Source organism: Orcinus orca, chromosome 13, assembly GCF_937001465.1.
Source record: "Orcinus orca chromosome 13, mOrcOrc1.1, whole genome shotgun sequence".
NCBI lineage: Eukaryota > Metazoa > Chordata > Mammalia > Artiodactyla > Delphinidae > Orcinus > Orcinus orca.
Genome location: NC_064571.1, coordinates 75,014,332 through 75,039,512, shown reverse-complemented (window position 1 = coordinate 75,039,512; position 25,181 = coordinate 75,014,332). Strand labels below are relative to the sequence as shown.

At 36.5% G+C, this 25,181-nt stretch overlaps 1 long non-coding RNA gene and 1 pseudogene across 1 annotated transcript in view; one reads left to right on the top strand and one right to left on the bottom strand.

Annotated features, from left to right (window-relative positions):
* The window catches only part of LOC125960902 (uncharacterized), a 251,240-nt gene extending 245,492 nt beyond the window's left edge, over nucleotides 1-5,748 (bottom strand). Inside the window, exon 1 of the long non-coding RNA XR_007471053.1 lies at nucleotides 5,538-5,748. This is a non-coding gene — a long non-coding RNA (uncharacterized LOC125960902). The remainder of the gene's footprint in view (nucleotides 1-5,537) is intronic.
* A 4,737-nt stretch (nucleotides 5,749-10,485) lies between these two features.
* LOC101278734 (E3 ubiquitin-protein ligase Mdm2-like) lies at nucleotides 10,486-12,048 on the top strand (annotated as a pseudogene).
* Nucleotides 12,049-25,181: the final 13,133 nt, after the last annotated feature.

Genomic DNA, 25,181 nt, shown 5'->3' with positions numbered 1-25,181 from the left:
TACTCCACACACACACATACGTACATACACACATGGTAGGGCTCTTACATATTTGAATCCATCCAGATCCATGTATCAGGAACCATACATTTCTTTACATGTTCTCAGGTCCAGTATTTTCTCTGATTTTATTTATTTATCTGTTCTCTTACTTTTTTTCTATCCAAATTGATCTACTGAGTCAATTTTGAATAGTGTAAGAAAAGGCTCCACTACAAATAAATCTGATCTTTACCACAAGGTATTTTAAATATTGATATTAATTTATTGGGCATTGACCTTTAATCTGATCTTTGTTTTAAGTACTTAAGGCTTTTGAGAAGTTTTAACAAAAGACAGGAAGGCCTTTAATTTATTCATTGTTACATGGCTAAATTCTTACTGATTTTTTACTTTCAAAGTTTTTATAATATTCATCACTTATATTTTGGGATCAAAAGCTGTCTGCTTCACCAATATTGCAAAACCTGGAATGCTTATAATTCCGTCATTCCTTTCCATAGCCAATTATTTCCTGAGCTCATCACTTTCTTAAAACATCATATAAAGTGTGGCCAATTTTATTCAAAACACACTAATGAAATTCTATTTTCCAACATTTTCCCTACGCTCTGAGTTCAAGAGGAAAAGTTCATCATTTATATGCTCTAATTCTTAAATTACTCCAGGCAAGAGTTTTATCACTCTATCATGTATGACAAATGCTCTGCCACTTTTTGATATAAATCACCATATTTTAAGGCACCTATAACAGCCATGTCACATAGTTTAGGTTTCTGTGATGACAGCACCCCACCTCCAGTGCTAATTCTCTGTATTAGGTAGGGAAGTGTCTTGGTGGTTCCCAAGATCATCCCTACACTAAATAATTCACTAAAAGGACTCAAAGAACTCAGAAGTCATTGTACTCACGGTTATGGTTTATCACAGTGAAAAGATACAAGACAAAATCAGCAAAGATGCATCAGCCAGGTCTGGAGGAAACCAGGAGCAAAAGCTTCCAAGAGTTTTCTCCCATTGGAGTCGCCCAAGACACACAATTCTTCCTGCTATAAACTGTACCAAACATATGTGAAGTGTTGTCTACCAGGAAGTTTTCTTGAGCCTAAGTCTCAGGTTTTTACTGGGGGTTGACCATGTAAAAACACACTGCCTTCGCGACTGACTGCAATTACCAAAACTAGAGACTGCCAAGAAGAAAGCAGGTGCCTACCATAAATCCCATCGTTTGCACGAACTGTCTGGATAAACTGGTAGAATTTCCTTCAAAGCTCCACACATACAAAACACACTTATCAGAACATTTTAAACGTTCAATTGCCTGTAGCCCACCAAGGGCCAGTTGAGAAAATCAGCTTGTCTGGGAATGTACAAGTTTTAAGTAACTAAAACCTGATGAATTTACTGTTTCCTGCACATGCATATTAGAATATACTGTGATAACCAAAACAACCCTCTAATTTCATTGACTTAATACAACAAAAGCATTTCACCACCACTGCCTATCCCATTTATGTCAACTTTGTTAAAAACCTGGAGGACTCTCCACGGCACCTGATTGCCACTCAATAACCCATGTTGCTTCAGTTCTTTGGTTCTGCCAAGTGAGCATAAAGCTTTGTCTGCCATTGCAGTGGCAGAGGAAGAAGATGCTAGAGAACCCCATAGGGATCTTCTTTGCATCAACCTGCAGCAGATGCTATTTTTGCTCTCATTTCATTGGTTTTCACAGGGCTCTACCTAACTTCAAGGGGCAGGGATTTTAGACTTGTATATGTCCAAGATGGAACAGAGAGCCAGTTGTCAATGAGAACTAGTGGTATCCATCATATTTTCAAATTATCAGTATTGTGGATGTTAAATCTGTGAATGACAAAGAACTCATACATTTAGTTTATAATCATGAAAATCATTTAAAAAATTACTGAGAAGTTAAAAAAAAAAAAAAAAGAAAGGCAACCAAGTGAACTAATGGGAATCAAAAGTTTCCCTTGAAATGAAAAAGTTTGTCCTCTTGTTTACTCAGATGTCAGTATCAAATCTTTTGAAAAAGAATAGTACTTTCCCCCAAACTAGAGAGGTACCATCTCCTAATAAAAACAAGTAAATATTTTAATTACTTTGAGAGCCTGTAGAAAAATCTGAGACAGTCTTCTAAGAGGAAAGAAAATTTCTCTGCAGCCTGATGGTATAAACCCTCCTGAGGGGTAAAGGTGGAATTTCCACAAATTTTGAACAGGTTAGCTATTGAATGCTTTCTATGGGCCTGCCCTTTTGGTAAGAAATTTACATTTACATATATCAGATTAATTATTCCTCACAAGAATCTTTTGAAAGAAGCATTTTAACAACTCCATTTTACAGATAAAGAGTCTAGGATTAGACAGGTAAATCAGGTATATTAGGAAGAGTCAGAGTCAGAACGTAAACCCAGGTCTGTCTTGCTCTAAAACACATGCTTATAAACTACTAGGCAAATTTTTTGCTTGAAGGAAGAAGATGAGCCCAGAGACTTGAACGAGGCTGTGGTCACCAGGCATGGACAGATGAAGCAACTGAGAATATCATTCACTCTAAATAATTTTGCTGTCCTATTCATCTTCCAGCCATTACCATAAAAATGATGAACATGTGTCTGGAAATAAGGAAGTTTATTAACTATAATTTCTCTTATTTTTATGCTGACTTATTATCCAGCTTATCTTGATGTATAGAGAATTGTGGTTCAAGGTAGGGCAGAACACATAAGGATGCAGAAGACATAGAAAGGCAGGGGATAAAAGAGGACAGGGGGTACAGAAGGTCAGAGCCTTGGGGATATAGCAGGGCCAATGGTAAAACAGGGCAGGCAAAGAAGAAATAGATAAGATTATTGCCCTAAAAGATTTTATTGCTTAGTCAGAGAAATAGAATAGATGCATAAAAATGATAGCTAGCATCTTGAATTCACGTATTTTCTGCTAAAAGTCCAACTGATGATCAGAACAAGATATCACTCAAGGAAGAAGGTTATTATATATAGTCTGATTCACAGAAGACGTTGCAAAATGAGCCGATTAGGGAAGGAAATGTCCAAAATTATGAAGGCTCAGTATGGTAAATTTGGTAGAACATGGAATCCAGAATCAGATTTGAAATGAACTTTTCCCTCTTTATGTGACTTTAAGTTATTGCAATGTTTTTAGCCTCAATTGTTATCTGTAAAGTGGGGATAATAATACCTATATCTCAGGTTTGGTGGAGCATTAAATGAAGTAATGTATATAACATGCCCTGCACCCTTCCTGAAACAATGTGTCTGTTCTTCCTCATCTTTGCTTCAAGCCTGGGATGATCACTGTTCCTCTGCCAATCAACCCCTTAATTAAAGAAACATTTACTGAATTCTTGCTAGATAGTATTCAGTCCTCTAGTTTTTTCAGACTGAGTGGTGAGCAAACCAGGTTTCTGCTTTCTTAGAGTTTATATTTTGTGGGAGTCATAAAAAGCAGAGTAACTAAATAATTACACATGCTTATTTCACATGTTGATACATTTTATGAGGTATTAAAAGTGTGATGTGATAGTGAAGGGTAGAGGGGCGTACAACCTCTCTGATAAGGTGATACCTGAATGAGGGGAAATGAGATGATTTTTTCCAGGGGGAATAACATGTGTAAAGACACAAATTTGATGGCTGAGCTTCAGGTATTGGTGGAAGGAAAGAGTGGCCGGAGCTTAGTAAACATGGGGGAGAATGATAGGAGAGAGGCTGGCGCGAAGGCATGGTCCAAAAGACACAGGTTGTTTTAAACCTCAGTAAAGTGTCTGGGTTTATTCTCAGGAGCAGCTGTGACAACGACAGAGAGCCCATGCCAAGGAACCAAGGAGGAGGTGCTGTGGGAGAAACCCTGTGGGCAGATGATGACTCAGTGCCATGATTGGGAATTTAAACAGCCTCCTATGATCACTTCCGAGCTAGATCCAGCTCTTCCCCAGTAGCCCAGAACCTTTTTCTTGCTTGACCAAATGTGATCATTAGACAGTTCACAGTTTTCTCAGCACATTTTTTTTTTCCAGGCCATTGAAACATGTAGCCTGGTCCAGCCATGCTGGATTTTCATTCCAGTGAATAAACTCCCTTTCACTGCCTCTCTGACTGTCCCTTCTGCAATTTCCTGGATGTCTCTCCTATTTGGTTCCTAGTCATGCCTCTGTTACTGTTTTCATTATTTTAAAAATGGAGAGGATGTGTTTCTGCCGAAGTTGCCCAATCTTGTTTGCACTCTATTGGACTGAAAGTGTGCTATCTGGATGCCGGCAGATGGATGAGGCAGAAAAGCCACTGATTTGATTCTCCCTTTCAATTTTCAGATCTTTCACTGCTTGCCTGGTTTTGTTTTCTCTCCTAACAGTGCATCTAAATATATGCCTTTCCTTTCTCTCGAGGTAATCCTTTTTATTTCTTTTACCTGTAACATTTGCCTTTGATGATTTCTGGATATGCCTTTAGGATCAAAGATGTTCTGTTCTATGCTTAGTTATCATGTCTGTGCTTTAACTTAGTTATTTCCTTTTGGACTGTGATTTCTATTTTGGGCTTATTTTTTTCAGCTTTCTCTTTTTAGAGATTCTTTTACTTAGGGTGTCACAATAGGGTTTTCAAATAAACTTTTTGGCCTCCATAACTTTTAATGTGTCAGATGGTATCTTATTGTTGGTATTTTGAAAGAAAAATACCACCTCAGAGAGGCTCAGTATTCCCACACAAGTTCTGTGTTTTTCCTGTTTTAACACCCTGCAATTAGTTGGTATACACTCCCTAAATCAGGTCTCCACTGAAGCCAAAAAGCAGCTACCCAACCATTGGGCAGTAAATCTAAGAAGCCTGCTCAAGTAAGTGTCTTTAGGAAATTTAAAATAATTTCCTGCTACTGCTCCCTTACTTCCCAGAAACTAAAACAATCACAGGAATTCAAAATGCCGTGTCACGTGTCCACGATGGTGTTAGAGTGCACACAAATTGTATGTTTATGAAAGGACATCTTCCTAGCTAAATATTTGGAATCTCTCTATATTTATTGTATAATTGCCATCTTTATTATTTCCTCCTTCTGTTTTAATTTTTTAGGGACACCTAGTTTTCCTTGTTAGCTGACAGAGTTTACCCTCAGCTATATATATTTTGTTTTGTAACAATACTTATTCGTTTATGTTTGTCTAAATTATTTGCAGTTTTCATGCTTTAATATACTTTTCAATGACATATAGGGTTGACTTCTATGGACATGCACCATTCCTTTTTCATATAAGTTTTGTTCAATTTTGACCCCAGATTTCAAGTAAACATTTAAAGTTTGTCATGAAATATATCATACCTATATCTCTAGGTATTTCTACAATTTGCTGGTTGAAGAGTGGTATTGATAAAATTATAGATAGACATTAGTATGCATCGGCATCCTATTTCATTTTGTTTGAATGCATATATTTTCATCATTATAAAAACAATATAACCACAGTGTAAAATTATGAGAAATTTAAAAATGAAAACTTACTATCTTAATGTAATCATACTATCTTACTATAAACATGCTTGAACTTCGTATCATATAGGTTCAGTTCTTGGGATGCTTATGATGCTTCTATACATCCAGAACTTGCTAGATCCTGGGAAGATAAAGAAGAAATGGAACAGCCTCTGAGCTCACAAAGGGTCCCAGTGGAGATGGAAGCCTCCTACAAAGCCAACAAAGAGACCATCTTATAATAATGTGTCAAGAGTCTAGGATAGAACTGTTAGCAGGAACCTTAGGTGTACATAGAAAGGAAGTAGAGATAGAGTCTCAGAAAAGATAATTCCTGGGTGTTATCTTAAGGAATAAGTTGGGCTGCCTCAAAATAGGAAGGACAGGAAGATCATTCCAGGAAAAAGAAATACACAAATCAAAGCTCATACCACAGCTTTACTTGGAGTACTATAAATAATTCACTGTTGCAGGAATATAACCTAAGTGGTGAGAAATATTAGACATTAAATTTTTGGCCACTTCAATCTAGTCTGTGCATCACACTTTTGAAAATAGTTTTAATCAAAGGAAATGTAAATATAGAGCTGCGTTTATTTTTATACACACATATGTATATGTATGTATATATATATTTATGCATATGCGTGCATATATACATATGGCTGGGTGTGTGGCATATTGCATTTAATATAAAGTCATATGGCTACATTGCATTTTATTTAACAATTATTGTTGCATATTACATATTGTTAAATATAAATTTAAAATAAATATTGTTCAATATTAAATATTATTAAATATTGCTAAATAAAAAAATAATATTATGGCTACTGCTCAAATTAATATCATTAATCTCAGGTTTTTGTTTTTATTTTGTGTAGCCTGGATTATTCCTTTAGAGTATGTTTCAAGGCTTAATCTAACAAAACATAAAACACCTTCATGTGTTTTATGTTATCATGGCTCTTTATATATATTAGAAATTACTTAATAAGATAGTTTTTGCACAATTTAACCTCTCATCCACAATGCAAGTTTGAATTCATACATTTCCCAACAGCCACTGCTAACACTGGTGATTTTTTTCCCCTTAAGTTTTGCTAATTTATTTGGCAGAATATATCTTAGTCTTTAGTATCAGTCCTTGTGATACAATGAGAATTATTCTCATGTCTTAATGATGTTATAAGGATTAAGTAATGAATGAAAATTGCCTAACACACTGGCACATGTGTTCGATAAATTATGGCTATCATGTTATTGTTATCACTCTGACTAATAAAGACTATCTTGATCTATTTTTTTTCTCTTCCTGGATCTAGTGGGGAATTAATAACTTAATCAATACTTAATGCTCATGTTAGAAAGCATTTTTATTTTATAGTAGTGATTGACTACCAGCACACAAAGCCCACAACTAAGATGAGGTGCAAATGTAATGCAACGATTTCAAATCTCCCCCAAAGTATCAGTCCATGTAGACTCTTTAGCTTCATTACAATTTAGTCAAATTCCTAAGGTTCAAACCAAGGAAAAATAAATAATGTAACCAAATGGATCTGCCACATTCAGGGAGGGAAGATGACTCTTAGCTCTGTATCTTATATCAAAAATCTTCACTTGTACTAGAAAATATAAAAAAGTGGAAGTGAATCAAGTGTCTTAAATACAAGATCAGTTAAAGAAAAATGATGGAAGGAAAAATGTGGAAATAAATGTGTACTTTGTAGATATTATGAGATTGAGTTTTAAGCACCTGTGTATAATCTTTATGTTGGCCAAAAATGTTAGGCTGAGCTATAAAAACAAACAAATAAAAACCATATTATTAAGAAAAAGAACATATCAGTGTAAAGCATATCAAAGAACATATCACTGATAGTTACAGCAGTGGTACATTTTGTTTCCTTTCCTGAATAACCCAATCTCTCCTTTTTTTAATAGTCAGGTTTATTGAAATAAAATTTACATATAGTAAAATTCACCCTTTTTAGGTATTTATCTCAAAGCATTTGTCCACTCAACCTAAGCTGTCAAATTTATAGTCATAATGTTGTTCATAACGTACCTGTATATTTTAATGTCTTTGGATCTGAGGTGAGGTTCCCTCTTTTATTCTTGATATTGGTAATTTGTATCTTCTCTCTTTTTTTCTTAATTAGTCTGGCCAGAATTTTATCAATTTTATTCTTGATCTTTTCAGTTTTGCTTTTTTTGATTTTCTGTATTTATTTTATATTTTGAATTTTACTTAGTTTTGCTCTTTTTTATTTTGAATTTAATTTGCTCTTCTTTTTCTACTTTCTTAAGTTGAATCTCCAAAGATTGATTAGAAACATTTCTTTTTTTCCCATTGTTACAAATTTTTTCTAAGCACCACTTAAACGGATCACATAAATATTGATATGTTGTATTTTTACTTTCATTTAATTCAAAATCTCTCCTAATCTCTTTTTTTGTTTTCTTCTTTGACACAGGATTTATTCAGGGGTATATTTTTTAAGTTCAAAATATTTGATAATTTTCCAATTATTATCTATTAATTTCTAGTTTCATTCCATTGTGGTCTGAGGATATATGTTGTGCAGTTTCATTCTAGAATCTGTGTCACAGAATATGATCTATCTTGGTGAATAGTGTGTGTGCGCTTGAAAAAAATGTATTCTTCTGTTTTTAGGTTTCTGCCCTCTGTCCTGTAAATGTTAAGTAGGTCAAGTTAGTTGACAGTGTTGTTCTTGCTGATTTTTACTTTACTTATCCTATCAATTACTGAGATATCTCCAATTATAATTGTAGATTTTATACTAGTCATTTTTAAAATGCCATGTGTAGTGGCACTGATTCTTAATGTCTAATAAATTAGCAAACTTTTTATATTTGCTTAAAGCCACATAATTAGCCAAAATGTGTCTGCTAAATTCAATGTAATTTGGGTTTTAGTCACAATAAGAAGCATCAGATACTTTTCACTGAGCAACAAATAATAGCAACTATTTATGTGTTCACGGATAATATAATCAAAGACATATTTTGGTATTTGGGGATCTATCCCTATTTTTAAAACTTTCTAAATATCGCTAACCAAAAGGCAAGACACTAGAATTCTTCTGACATTAAGATCCTGGGCTATGACTTTTAGAAAATTCCCATTTTAAGGCTTAATTGTATCAGCTGTAAAAGAACAAAGGTCAGCTGAATGAGATTTTAAGACTGCTTTCTGCTACCTCATCTTCTTCATCAAAATCAGCATACTTATTTTATTTACAATTTGTTTTACTTTTAGGGCCTACCACTTTTTTTCTTGGAGGTAACTTACCAAAATGAGCTTCACTTCGTCAATTACAAAATAAGATCGTAACACAGCCCTACCTATATACCAGGAAGTTGTAATAAATAAGAAGATAAACAGAAAATTTATTTTGCCCTGGTCAAGAATTGTATACAACCAAGTTGATATTATCATAATGATCATTATCTGCCAAAAACACTGACATGGTAGTGAAAGTTGCTACTTTCCTCTGAAATACACAAAATAACACTTCTGCCCCAGAAACTTAATTATACCTGTCCTATCATTTTGTATAAGTCTTTGAATGGTCTTATATTGTTTCTAACTCAACATTTCATGATCTTTCCTTCCCTAGGCAGCTAATTAAATCAGTGATGGAACTGTTCAATTCATACTAAGGCAATCAGGAATTTCTATTTCTTCTCAACTAGTTCCCTCAATGATTGCACAGTTTCTTTTTCTAGAATCTCAAAGAAGCAAGATTGAATGAACTTAATGGCTTACTTTCAGAGCCACAAACATAACTGACTTCTCAAGATTTTGGCCAACTGGCATCCATCTGAATGGAAGATGGTTTGACTGGTCAAAACTGAGCTAGAGGGACTTCCCTGGTGGCGCAGTGGCTAAGAAACCACCTGCCAATGCAGGGGACACGGGTTTGAGCCCTGGTCTGGGAATATCCCAGTTGCCGAGGAGCAACTAAGCCCGCAAGCCACAACTACTGAGACTGCGAGCCACAACTACTGAGCCTGCGAGCCACAACTACTGAAGCCCACGTGCCTAGAGCCCGTGCTCCGCAACAAGAGAAGCCACCGCAATGAGAAGCCCAGGCACCACAACGAAGAGTAGCCCCCGCTTGCTGCAACTAGAGAAAGCCGGCACATAGCAACGAGGACCCAATGCAGCCATAAATAAATAAATATTTTTTTAAAAAAATGAGCTAGACTGAGCCCTAATGTGGCTTTTGATTAATCTACTCGAATGCTTCTGAATTTGTGCCATCTACTTTAAAAAGAAATCGAAAGCATGATTTCTTATTTTTCATCCAGAGAGGATTAGTGGAGAGAAAATTAAGTTCCCTCATTTAAGTAAGTACCTCAGGGAACTATTCACCTATCAATGTATAGGAGAGTTTCAGCCTGTGGCTTACCCAATTTCATTAGCATTAATGGGAGTTTTTTGTGTGAAATCCTGTGTGAATCATCGCTTTAGGAGTTCTGTAAGAGTATGTTGATTACTGTTATTTTGGTAATGGCTCTGTTCTGCAGTTCCAACTTTTAACTCATTAGGCTTGCAATAGATGCTAAATTTTGGAAAGAATCAGACTTGGACTTCTGAAGGTAATTAAATCAGAGCAGTATCACATAGAATCATTCACCATTGTGAATGTTAGATGCTGTTACGTGTTAGGTCCCAGGTGTTCTACTGGCTTGCTGTCTACAGTGTGCGAAGACTGAAATTTAAGTTTTTAGATTTCACCTAATTATGTTTTATTACTGTGTACTCATCTACGAATATTCTTACTAAAGCCCTCTATCTTTTCTTCGTTGATGGGCCATGAATTCTGCACCCATTCGGATGACCCTTCAAGCACCCTGCCTTCCCTTTTACTCAGCTTCATAATATTTAGTGACCTTTATATAGCATGAAAAGAGAACTTGTGTCCAAACCTGGGCAATTTTGAAAATGAAAAGGGGAATTGGTGGAGGATGGGGAGACTTGAGTGCACATGTGCAAACGCCCAGTGACGTGCAGGGAGACCCAAGCAAGCCGGAGCCCCTCGAGCCTGTGAGGTCTGCGTGCCTGAAAGGAAGATGTGCAGAGAAGCCCAGCCGGAGGGGTATCCCTAATACCTCTAGGGGTCCCACTTCTTTCACCTCCCAGAAACCTCCTCCAGACCTAGTGTGTTCCTGAGCCCCAGAGGCCTGGGATATGAGTGGTTTGGGAATTCAGAGGAAGAAGTGATGACTTCTGAGAAGAAAATTCAGATGAACTACCTGGCGAATGACAAAGAAAGCACAGAAATCTGATAGCGTTTCTCTTTCTTTGATGAAAGCCTGTTTTTCTGCGTAATGAGGGATATATGTTGTGCAAGAAGTAGCAGAGAATTCACAGAGATGCCATCAAATCCGGACCGTGATGCCGGTGTGAGTGAACATTCAGGTGGTTGGAGCAGGATTCAGTTTCAGATGAATTCTCTGGAATTTGAAGTTGAGTCTCGATTCAGAAGATGATAGCTTTAGTGCGGAAGAATAACTCTCGAGAAAGATGGCGAGGTATATCAAGTTCCTGTACATCAGACATGGAAGAGTGATACAGACTCACTTGAAGAAGATCCTGAAATGTCTTTAATTGACTACTGGAAGTGTACTTTATGAAATGAAATCAACCCTCCCCTTCCACTGCCTTGCAACAGACGTTGGACCTTTTGTGAGACTTAGCTTCCTGAAGATAAGGGGAAAATGTCAGAGAAAGCCAGTCTAGAAAACTCAACACAAGGGGAAGATGGATTCGATGTTCCTGATTGGGAAAAACAAAAAACAAAACCCTACAGTGAATGATTTCAGAGTCATATGCTGAAGAAAATGATAAAATTCACCTGAGCCTCTCAGTCCCAAGAAGGTGACCACTGTTCTCAGTCATCAACCCTTACAGCACCACTTCTAACAGCCAGGAAGATGTCAGTGAGTTTGAGAGGGAAGAAACACAAGACAAAGAGGCGAGTATGGAATCTAGCTTTCCTCTTAATGTCATTGATCCGTGTGTGATTTGCCACAGTCCACCTAAAAATAGTTGCATCCTCCGTGGCAACACAGGACATCTTATGGAATGTTTCACATGTACAAAGAACCTTTAAAAAGTATGCAAGATGAGTAACTTCTAGAGATTTGCTGTACAAAATAGTTTATATATAGGTATATACATATACATATGTAGTTAACAACATAGTATTGTGCACTCAAAATATGTTGAGGCTAGATCTCATGTTAAATCTTCTTACACACAAACAAGAACATAAGGAAATGGATTTGGTTAGTACCTTGATCGTGGTGGTAACATTACAGGTGTATGCTTATGTCCAAACTCATCAAAATGTATACATTAAATATGTGCAATTCTTTTGTATATCAATTATACATCAAAAAGCTTTAAAAGAGAGAGAGAGAGAGAAGTAAGCCTTGCCCAGTATGAAGACAGCTAATTCAAATGATTCTGCTAATTTATCTCCCCGAGTTGACCTATCCATAAAAGTAGCATTATATATTTCTAACCATATAACCCTAAACGTTTAGACAACCATAACAAGTGCTTTTATTTTTTTACATATATCAAAGCAAGGAAGTATCTCAGTCCATGTATATTTTTTCTCTTAATAGTATAATTTACCTACTTTGGCGGGGATAGTGAATATTTGCTTTCATTTAGGAAAATGTAACTTCTGTTTATATTTGGATTTTAATATAATTTGAATTGGATATACAGCTCATCCTTTACCCCTACTCCTTATGTTTTAAATCTTATCCACTTTCTATTAAATGAGAAGTATCTGATATATATGTGTGTGTGTGTGTGTGTGTGTGTGTGTGTGTGTGTGTGTATACACACATATGTAGAACATTTAAATGTAATGTATTTAGTACTTTTCGTGTAAGGAGAAAAATTTTGTGTGAAATATTCAATATTACTATTTTAGATACCCCTTAATCTTGTGAGTCTTAGTTTCTCTGCTCTTTCAGAGCCTCTTAAAATACTCTTTCCGGATAAAAAAATAAATTGGTAGTTATATTTGGTGTTATGTAGTTAAATTGTACTTCTTTTTCTTTGGCTACTTTAGTATATAAAGAATTGGTGGTAAAGACGTTGTCGATTGAGAAGTCTTTGAGAATAAACATAATATATCCACAAGACAAAACTTTTTAAGGCTCCATAGTAGAATATGGAGTTGTCCTGGTGGGAGGGGGGCTCAACTCTGTATATCAGGCATTTTTTCACACTCAATTTCAGGATTTAGTGGAATCTATTGTTTCCTCTAAGTTGAAAACAAATCTAACACACTCTGAAGTACCCTCTTGGATTCTGGATTCCATGGTTCCTGGCAGTTTCCTAGGTTTCAGACATTTGCTTAAGGCTAATTCTAGGAACCAGTGAATTCGGAAAGATGAATTCAGAAATGTGATAACAGAAGAAAATGTTCATTTTAAAACTAGCCAGAGCTCTATTTACAATAGCCCGGAGATGGAAACAATCTAAGTGTCCATCATCGGATGAATGGATAAAGATGATGTGGCACATATATACAATGGAATATTACTCAGCCATAAAAATAAATGAAATTGAGCTATTTGTAATGAGGTGGATAGACCTAGAGTCTGTCATACAGAGTGAAGTAAGTCAGAAAGAGAAAGACAAATACTGTATGCTAACATATATATATGGAATTTAAGGGAAAAAAAATGTCATGAAGAACCTAGGGATAAGACAGGAATAAAGACACAGACCTACTAGAGAATGGACTTGAGGATATGGGGAGGGGGAAGGGTAAGCTGTGACAAAGCGAGAGAGTGGCATGGACATATATACACTACCAAACGTAAGGCAGTTAGCTAGTGGGAAGCAGCTGCATAGCACAGGGAGATCAGCTCGGTGCTTTGTGACCATCTAGAGGGGTGGGATAGGGAGGGTGGGAGCAAGGGAGACGCAAGAGGGAAGAGATATGGGAACATATGTATATGTATAACTGATTCACTTTGTTATAAAGCAGAAACTAACACACCATTGTAAAGCAATTATACTCCAATAAAGATGTAAAAAAAAAAAAAAAAGAAACATCTAAATATAAGCCAATAAAATCTCATCATACACTCCCCAAAAAACTAGCCAGAAAGATCATAGCTTTTTTCTGAATTATCCAAAAATTATGTATCACTTTTCTTCAAGAAAGACAGGGTCAGAACATAGGATTCTAAAGTATCTCTAAAACTGTGTACATTAACTTTTTGATTTATGTTTAAATGTGAGTCATATTTGAAGCAAAGTAGTATAGATTACCATTTTTATTTAGGTTCCAATGTTTTTCTCCTGTATATGACAGTTGTACGTACTTAGGTGAGGGCAATAAAATCAACTGAACTGTAAGTTTAGAATAGAACTGAGGGGTCATTTTGCACAGCAACTTGTATGCTAGTCACTGACAGAACATGGCTATTATAAATTTCAAAAACAAAAATGCACACTCATACACACACGACTTACCATGTATGCATATGTAAGTAGGAAACAAATGGCTGAAGAGACCAGTCTTCAGCCAAAGGGTGATACTCAAATACAGTAGAGCTTTATTAGTTTGTAATTTATAATATATCAAATAGAACAAAGTAGAATTCACCCTTTCTGTGGAAAGTTGGTAGTAATAATGAGAATATAAACAACGTATATCCAGGGTATATGCATGTAATGATTACACTATTTATAAAATACTCATATCTATGTGAAAATAGAGTCTCATTCCACATGCCTATGGATGACTAATGCAGTCTTGATGACATTTTAGGTTTAGTATTCATATCTATTGATTTACAAATAAATACATGATTTATTAAGTGCTTGATTAAGAAAAAACTGAAAGGGGAACTATTAATGATTATGTAAGGATGACAAGCATAAAATGAGTCACCTTACCTCTAACCCCAACCTTCTGATATACCCCCTCACCCTGGTACACCCCTGGTCCTTAAATTCTGGAAAAGTTTCATTTATAACACCCCAGTTTTTTTGTTTTTTTGAGTTTTTTTGCAGTACGCGGGCCTCTCACTGTTGTGGCCTCTCCTGTTGCGGAGCACAGGCTCCAGACGCACAGGCTCAGCAGCCATGGCTCACGGGCCCAGCCGCTCCGCGGCACGTGGGATCTTCCCGGACTGGGGCACGAACCCGTGTCCCCTGCATCGGCAGGCAGACTCTCAACCACTGCGTCACCAGGGAAGCCCTCTAGTTTTTTAATACAACTTTCTACCCTCCAAGTTCTCCACTTAGTATTATTCCCAACTTATCTGTATCCTATTCTACTCCTATGCACATCCTTCTCAATTTTGAATAGATTTCAAGTCGACCCACTCTCTGATATCCTCCTTTCACTTGGTCTATTGTCATTCTCTCGCACCCGCCTTACAGAACACTGATTTTGGACCACACCAATTGTCCTTCCTTAATCAAGAGCCAGGCTAGGTACACTGTTCAGAGAAGAATGAGTGCCTCACAAAGTACCGTTCCTTTAAACGTATTTTCACTGACATGAAATAGGCCCTCAAGACCTTCTGGCAATCCTGTTCTCTCATCATCACTACACTGGTTATTTTAAGGCCGTCTCCCTTAAGCCTTCTACATTCTACCTCTTATTTCAGAGAAAATAGATGCCATTTAAATTGGAAATGTGTCAACGCCAGACCCACAAAGGTAAATGAACCTGGACCCTTATTTTTGTCTTTTACACTCACCACAGTGTAAGAGAGACCTTCCTCCTTTGTAAGATTAATTCATTCACTTCCGTTCTGGAATCTATAGCTTTCTACTTTCCAAGAGACCTTGCTACATTGATTGTTCCCTCTTTTAAAGAAAACAATTAGCTAACATGGGTTGAAAGTATACTGACACACATTTACAGATGAATAGACTGAGACCGGGACAAATGTCCAAAGTCATGCTGCTTGAAAATGGAAGAGCTAGAATGGAGACTGACATGTGTGACACCATTGATAGAGGAATTATTTGCTACCATATATTGACTGCATCACATAATCATTTAAACAGCCTCAGCTCTCTCTCATCCTAAATATAATCTTGGAATCAGTGTCTATTCTTCCTGTCTCTCATTTTCATATCTCCCATTTACTCATTCGTTCACAAGGATCAGGCTTTACCTTGCTAGGTTCCTCTGACAGCTCAATTTCGCTGTGATCATCTGTGAGCTCCTTGCTGTCAAAACCACTTCTCCGTTCTGAGTCTTACTTGATATCTGATGTTTTTAATCACTCAATGTTCTAAAGAATGTTCTTTCACTGGGCTCTGTGACATCACAGGTTTTAGCTTTCCTTCTACCTCTGGCTGCTCTTTCTTGGTTTCCTTCATATATTCCTATTTCCTTAAATGGTTCTCAATTATCGATTGTCAATAGGATTTAGTCCTTGGCCACATCATCTGTTATGATGACCTAGATGAGTACCTGTTTTGCAGAGCTTCCCAGAAATGCAAGGAAAGTCTGTTTGAGCTCTTATTCACCACCATCACCTCCACCCTCTCACACACACTTAAAGTTTTAGAGTTTTCTCTTTTAATATGGGCAGTGCAAATCTTTGAACTAATTGGCACTGTGGCTGAGGAAGTATTTTGGTGGCCACCCTTGAATATGAAGGGTGCTGTCTTTTTGGTTCCTCAATCTGCAGCTGGGATTTCTCACACCCACTTCTGATGCAGCCTGATAAGCCAATTTTCAATCCTATTTTACCTTTCATCATCTCCCTTCCGTGTTACTAGTGCTAAGGTGGAAACCATTGTCATGTGCAGCCCTTTTCTTCATTAGACATTGCAGATGTCAGATAACAGTTTTGAGTTCTCGAAAATATCTGCCAGTTTGTGGGTTGTGGGGCTGCAGTGATAGTTCTCAATTTTATAGAAACTATAAAGTGTGAGTTATGAATAATAATCTTAGAAGTCTTGTGGTTTAAGACTGAGGTCTGTCAATCCTCTAACTTGCAGATCTGTTTGCATTCCTGACTCTTCTCCAGTTTGGATCTGCGAACATCAGTAGCTGTGCAACAAAGGTACTCTCACTGGTAATTCAGCAATGAGTGGTGTTAACACACAGGGTTGACACCAGTTTACTTAGGGAACAGACTTGGCTTCATGGCCAGCATGGACCTGTTTACTGGCAAACGGAGAACAGCTGTGATCTCTAATAAGCAAGTGCTGGGATATAACATTAGCATATTTTGCTGCCAAGTTCTTGAATTCATCTTAACCCAAAGGCAATTATGGTATTCAGTGAAGAAACAGTATAGGATACAGTGTACTTCTCTTTACTTAGATTTCTTTGCCCATTATTTGCCCACCCCTTATCTTTTATTTCCCAAGGTACTATTTTAGTCATTACAGAACAGAGATAGGTGACTAAGGAAGAAAGGAAAAGTTAGTTGAAATTCAAGAAGAAAGTACAGGCTAAGGCCGAAAGTCCTAGGGTACCAGGTAGTCTGACATGGACATCTGTGCATATCTATATTACTGTACAGAGAGCACTACTAACTTTTCAGTATCCCCTTTTAGAGAGTAAGATTTTCAGAAAAAAGGGGACATTTCTTTACTAGTCTAAATAAACCACAGTGTCCAGCATTGTGGCTAATCCAGGGTAGTCAATAAATGTTTATATTCTACATTTCACTAAATAAACCTTTGCAACCACCAAGAAAGCCTCAATGGAGTATTTGTCTTCTCAGGAAATAACAGCAACAATTTTGACCATATTCCACTAAAGGCTGTAGGTTTACTGTTACCTCTAGATGAATTTCAGATATGAAACTTTTCATATAATGGTAATATCCTACTAAAATGTTAGACAGTTGGCTCCATTCATTACAAAAATGTTTGTGAAAGAACAAGGAAAAGTTTGCTGGCCATCTGTATGTCTTCTTTGGAGAAATGCCTGTTTAGGTCTTCTGCCCATTTTTGGATTGGGTTGTTTGTTTTTTTGATATTGAGCTGCATGAACTGTTTGTAAATTTTGGACATTAATCCTTTGTCAGTTGCTTCATTTGCAAATATTTTCTCCCATTCTGAGGGTTGTCTTTTTATCTTGTTTATGGTTTCCTTTAAATACAGGTCAGATCCATAATAGTACCTTTATATCACACACACCAAGGTATAAATTTTTGGACTAGTCTGATGCTGCCACGTACCCCTACCTACCAGCTTCAACCCCACAGTTAAGAGTCAGATATAAGATAGGTCATGATAATTCATAGTATAACCTTCCCAGGTTTGTTCTTTCTTTCCATGCTCTCAAGAGTCTATACACACACACACACACACACACACACGTGTGGACACATATATAAGTATATATACACATACAAACATATATATGCACACACAAATGTATACATACATATAAATGTTTATTATATAAATATAAAGGACATTATGGGGGATGTAAAACAGTACTTTGAAAATGAATTTCAATTTGGAAATATGCATCAAGATTTCCCTTGAATATCCATACATTTTGATCCAAGAATTCTATGTCCAATAATTGATTCCATAGTTATTGAGAAACACAGTAAATATTGTATGCAATATAAAAAATGGACAAATATACTCAATGATTACCTACAGTTTATTTATTTATTTTTGGCTGCGTTGGATCATTGTTGCTGCTCGGGGGCTTTCTCTAGTTGCGGTGAGCGGGGGCTACTCTTCGTTGCGCTGTGAGGGCTTCTCGTTGCAGTGGCTTCTCTTGTTGCAGAGCACAGGCTCTAGGTGTGTGGGTTTCAGTAGTTGTGGCTCGCGGGCTCTAGAGCGCAGGCTCAGTAGTTGTGGCTCACGGGCTTAGTTGCTTGCTCCACAGTATGTGAGATCTTCCTGGACCAGGGCTCGAACCCGTGTCCTCTGCATTGGCAGGCAGATTCTTAACCACTGCACCACCAGGGAAGCCCTCTACTATTTAATTAAATATAATATACTCATACTGTCAAATATTATTCAGCCCTTCCTAGAGATCACATTTCAAAAGAACATTAAAAATGCAATAAATAGTGCTTCCCTGGTGGCACAGTGGTTGAGAGTCCGCCTGCCGATGCAGGGGACACGGGTTCGTGCCCCGATCCGGGAAGATCCCACATGCTGCGGAGCGGCTGGGCCCGTGAGCCATGGCCGCTGAGCCTGCGCGTCCGGAGCCTGTGCTCCGCAACGGGAGAGGCCGCAACAGTGAGAGGCCTGTGTACCGCAAAAGAAAAAAAAAAAAAAGCAATAAATACCCATAAGGTAATTTTAAGTGAAAAAAACAGCATATAAAACTGTTACACATATAATTGCAATGGGGATGCTTTGGGCATTATATATATTTTATTTTTCCTACCTTTTACACTTTTTCTGTACTAAAAGTTGTTTTATTTTTATGGTCATAAAAATTAAGGGAATGTTAAAGGAAGATTTTCTAATAGTTAAAATCAGAAACAGCTAATAGAATGGGATCTAATAGGGTTAAATATAATGTCTATGTTTAGGAATAAATATCTGAGGAAACAAAAAATTAATAAATATTCATGATCTTAATGACTCAAGATCAGTTTTAGGCAACAGTTTGCAATGGCTCCTGACAAGACAAATGTAGTCTGTGAATTATTGTAATATTTCTATTAGGAAAATTCAAAGTGAAAACTCCTCTATACTTTGACTTGGTCTGGCCATATTTGGAGTATTGTGTTGGGTCCAAGAACCACATTTAAAGAGGATCAGTGACCTGTAAGCTAGTGGGGCCAGAATTACAAATGGCTTCCATGTGGAATTACAAACTCCTCCAGAGTAGTTGTGCTAGAAGGGGCATCTATTTTGGATAAATATAAAGGTATATTTCTCAAGGCTAGAACTGTAACAAGTGGAATCGGTTTTCTTGTGACATCATTATCCTGCTTTCACAAAAACTAATGGGAGAGTATCTGATGGCCCCCTTGACAAGAAACCTGGTCCACAAATAACAGACTAGCTCCACCACCATGCTTCCAAATCTGTAGAATCCTGAGATCTGTAAGGCAAAACAAAATCTGCGTGTTTTCAGGATAAAGAAACTTCCTTCATTATGAGGATTCCTTCCCCATTAATAAAACATGAAAAATATCGAAGAAAAGGAGATGAGTCTGAATCACAGAACAGAACGACTTTTGTAATGTAGCATGTTATAAGACTCTTGAAGCAGATGTACATAGAAAGTTTGCCAAATTATTTTACAATAATATTATAAAATATTTTTCTCAATTAAAAAGCTTGTGGCTATCAACCTAAGAAAATCCTGTTGGAATGTATGTGTTCAAACCTGTCTTCAAAAACTACTTAATATGTTGATAATTACTTATGAGTCTATTTAATGTCTGGTTTTGAATTGCTTTTTCTGTGATTCACAAAAAAGTAGTACAAGTATGCCAGATGGCAATGCATAAGATGAGAATAATTTCATGCTTTTGCTTAACAAAGTAGTGTAACTTGGTTTACTGTGAGAAGGAAAAGTATTTTTAGGATGTCAGTCTTCACATTTAAACGTAAGTATGTAGGTATGTGTGTGTATGCATGTACATAAACGCAGAGTATAATCTATAAAGGAATTTTTCACATCTGAATCTTGTTTAGTTAGTGCATTTTGTATATTCATCAGTGCAACTTAATGAGCATGTACTTTGCAGTAAATTGTCTTTGTGATATGATTATTTCATTACAGAATAGGGGTGAGGAGATGAGTCTGACAAAAAAAAAAATTTTAAGTACATGCACTAAGACCCTTATTCAACAAATACAATATGACTATTAACCAAAGCCAAGACAGTAAACTCAGGAGGGCAAACCTATTATTCAAACATTTCTATTGGAACTACATGGACTGCACAGTTATAAGGCATATTTACTAATGGAGTGAAACCCCAGATTACACAGTATGGATGTGCTAGGTAATTATGAGTTCATGTAACAAACTATGCAATTTTTCTTATTCCTGATCAGAAATGGACTTAAGGTAATAGATACATTTTTAATAAAATAAATGGAAACTATTTAAAACATTGGGCAAAGAGTCCTACTCAATAGTCTGTTCTTTGTTATTTTCTGCCACAGATTTTAGCCAACATTTTGTATTTAGCTGTAATATAAACATAAATCAGCTAAAAGCAGAAAATGTCTTCAAAGCATCCTATACTTCCAATGCATTACCAAATCCTGTTTTCTGATTTCTCATTTCATAAAAATCTCAGAAAGTTATCTTCTCTTTAATGCTTCTCCACAAAACCTGCGTTATTTCTGCAAAATCACCGATCTCATCTAAAGCTGCAAAAACTAAAATTACCTTTCTTGCATTTCATGTCAAACAAATTAACCTATTCTCTTTTATTCTCATCTCCTTCCAATTGCCTTAACTTCTTGCTGCCAGTTGGTGAACATCTGCTGTTCCAAACCATACCAAATCATTTTACTTTCCTCTGGCTCTTCTGTTCATATTCAAGTTTTTTTTTTTAATTACTAAAAATGTCTTGATGCTTGTACATGCTAGGTAAACCTCAAAGGCATCTGTTATTTTCAGAGTCTCTTTATCTTATAAAAGACATCCTTTGCCATTTTGCCTGAAGCTAGTATGTCCTTCTTTGAAGTTTCACATAGTTAGGTCTCCTCCACTGAACCCTTCATAACTCACCTTTCCCTTCCTTTTAATCACAGACACATTATTAACCATCCTTGGATTCTCAGTCAACATTGAGTAGGTAATAAACAAGTTAATTTCCCAATATTTATGTCTGGGTTGGATCAAGAACCAAAATAATGTATGTTAATTTTGATTTACTGAATTAATGGCTCTATGATAATTGGTACTAAATTGGTCTTAATCTATCTAAGTGAACAAAAAACAATGATGAGGCAATCCTACACCCTTTACAAACCTCAGGGGTCATATCTCTGTTACAAAATGCTAGGGATAAAATGAGAGCACAACTTGCCTACTTAACTACCCTTGAATCCCTAGGATTCTGGAGTCACAATAGAAAGAATAGGTATACAGATCCCTGCTTGGCATTTGAAATCACAATGCCTATCTGTCATCATCTTGTAAGTAATCTATAAATGCTATCTGCAGCTGCAAAAGGATTCCTGTCTTCTGCACCCAATTCATTTATTTGAAAGGAAAACAACTTCACTCTTCACAGGTATGGTGCCTGCCTTCTCTACCATTAATTAGGCTCCATTCGTTTACATAATATTAAGGAGCATTTCAGGCACTGATCTTTCAAGTTGCCAACAAAACACACATTGTTTTCAGTTTCTTAAAACATAAATAATCTGTAGACGTCTGTGCTAGGTTAACTCAACTGATTGTTTTTCCTGCCCCCTCCCCACTTTGTCACTTGACAGCTTGAAACTGGGCCTGCAAAAGCTCATTTGCATTCTGGCAGCAAGGCTGGAGAATAAACCCAGCAAACGTGTCTATTTGTGTACTTCAGTATATGACTGTGCTGGCTTCAATCAAGACTTATTTTCAGCATCATGGCCAACAAAAGCATTAAACGAGTTTTCTCAGACATGAGTGATAAGCTGTAGAATGTATTTCTTTAAAGGATTTTTTTTTTTTTTTTCTGGTGACGCTTATGGAATGCAATAAAAATAAAATAGAAGCAAGAGTGCAAATCTCACTAGAAATTCAACGCTACCTTGACATTTGAACTCTTTCTTCTTGTTTCCTGACACGCTAAATACCTTCATTATAGTTTAGGTTGTACCTGATTATAAGTTTGAAAGGTTACAGTTTTATTTCAAAGGGAAATATTTTTTAAAAAATCAGTATTTCACATTGAAGTTTAAAGACTGCATTCTCAACCCAAGATTGTCATTTCACACACAGATCGCTTTTGGGAGTTGATGCTGGTATTGGCTTCTTAGAATGGAAAACATCTGAAGTCTAGTTTTTTCAGGCACTAGTATTGTTTCAACATAATCTCTTCTGGATAGTTTTTCTAATTCTTCCCCCATGAAAATAGCTGGTGCATTTTTATTTAAATCATTTCTTCCTTAAGTACTCACCCTCCCAGGGCCAAACATTTAGCCTACCCCAATTATTTTTCTGACTATAAACTCACATGGTTTCCTCTACAAAATGGAAATCTGTGTGTGTGTGTGTGTGTGTGTGTGTGTGTGTGTGTGTGTGTGTGTGTGAGAGAGAGAGAGAGAGAGAGAGATCTGTGTGTTACTGGAAAAGTACAAGTGAAAGAAAAAAAATCACTTTCCTTGTGTTCTGTGTAATGCTGTAGTATTGTGTTAATGACAAGAGATGATATTCTCAGTGATTCAGTCAACACATTCTTCTTTTCACAACATAATCTCCTTCATCTGAAAGAGAAATATATTTTTAGCCAACTCTCTGGGACCAAGTCATTGATTTATGAATATAAGGTGAAGGACTTCATGAATTTTTTCCTGACCTCCATCTGTCATTTCCTCAGTCATATCTATTTTAAGAAATATAAAACAAATTGCCATAATGGGGCACATTATCACCTTGATTATCACACAGGAAGAACTCCTTCTGCTTATCACACCCATACAGAAAATTAGCTTTACACTGTCCTAAGCTGGTTTTCTCTCTATTCTTTATTATTTTATACTGATGATGATATACATTACTCAAATGCTGATTCATTCTGAACATGCTCACAAGAAATTGGAGTAAGTAACTTCAAGTCGTTTTGAGATAACGACAAACAACCAGAAACAATTGTTCCTGCATCTGAGAATTTCTGGGAAATTAATCCACCAAAGCTGCCTGACAGATCATTACAGTGACTGCTAACATTTCCTTTAGGACATATGAGTTCACATTCTAACAACACTCTCATTTATGTCTTTGACAGACATCACATCTGTTAAGCCTCAGGCCTCATCCCAAATAAGCATGAAAATCAATTGCTTACACCATTAATCATTAGGGAAATGCAAACGAAAACTACGAGATACTGCCTAAAATCCATTAAGAGGTCTACTACAAAAAAAACAGAAAATAACAAGTGTTGGTGAAGATGTGGAGAAACTGGGTACAGTTGGTTGGATTGTAAAATGGTGCAGCCGGTATGGAAAACAGCATGGTGGTTCCTGAAAAAATTAAACATAAAATTCCCATCTGATCGAGCAATTCCATTTCTGGGTATATATGCAAAAGAATTGAAAGTAGAGTCTCAGTGAGATATTTGTACACCAATGTTCATAGCAGCATTATTCACAAGAACTAAAATGTGGAAGTAACCCAAGTTTTCATTGATAGATAAATAGATAAGCACATGTGGTAGTACATATGATGGAATATTATTTAGCCTTAAAAAGGAAGAACATTGTACAATATGCTATGACATGGATGAACTTTGAGAACATTACACTAAGTGAAATAAGCCAGACGTGTGCGCGCGCGCGCACACACACACACACACACACACTATGGTTCCACTTATATGAGGTCTTTAAGAGTAGTCAAAGCCATAGAGATAGAAAGTAGAATGGTGCTTTTCCAGGGGATGAGGGGAAAGGGGGAAGAGAGGGTTATTGTTTAATGGGTGTAGAGCTGCAGTTTTACAAGATGAAAAGCATTTTGGAGATGGCTGCTGGTGATAGTAACACACCACGAACATATTTAATACCACTGAGCTATATACTTTAAAATGGTTAAGATGAGAAATTTTATGTTTGCGTATTTTGCCATAGTAAAAAAAAAAAATAGAAAAAATACACAATCACTTAGTTTTTAAAAGAAATATAATTAGACAGGAACCAAAAAATTGAAAATTTTAGGGATATTGGGCTGAAACTCCAAGTAGTCTCATTTTATAGCTGTTTCTAATTACACATAGAATTTAAATTCTTCTCCACACTTTGACTCATTTTCTCACTTCCTTTCTCTCTCTTTCTTCCTCTCTTATACACAGTCACTCACACACACATGCACATCCTATGTACTACAAAGAAAGTCTGGATGGAAAAAAATATGAGGATATGAGTAGTGACAATTTATTCTCATGAGGATATGAGTAGTGACAATTTATTCTCTTGCTAGATGTAGAGTGGGCATGAGCCAATACATTATAAAAGACCAAATTAGAAGTTGACGCACGAATAGGGTCCATTTCAGGAGGAGATACGATATGTTTTAGGCAGACTGATGTTAATATAATACAGTTTCCTTGTAAGGTATTGTGAGTTTTCCTGTGTGGTCTTGGAATCCCTGATAATATACTTCATAATGGGAGAATATCACCTTTATTCACATGCAGAGATTTGGAGCTCTCCTTAGGGGCTGGTATTTTTACTTCTGCAAAAACAAATGACAGTTGATGAAAGGGACCGGAGTTAAATGAGGCTTATAAAGGAGTAAGCAACCAGAGTGTCATTAATTAAACCAAGATATACAAATAATTACTTTGCTTGGCTTTGATCACAGTTGAGCATTAGTCTTATCCTGACTCCTACATTTTAAGAACATGGACTAAAGTTTTGTTGGAGGAGGGTGATCTGGAAGACAAAGTATCTAGAATCCAAATTAGGACTGAGGAAGAGCTACTGGTATGGTAACTATTTGCTTGGATACATAGGCAAGCCATTGACTG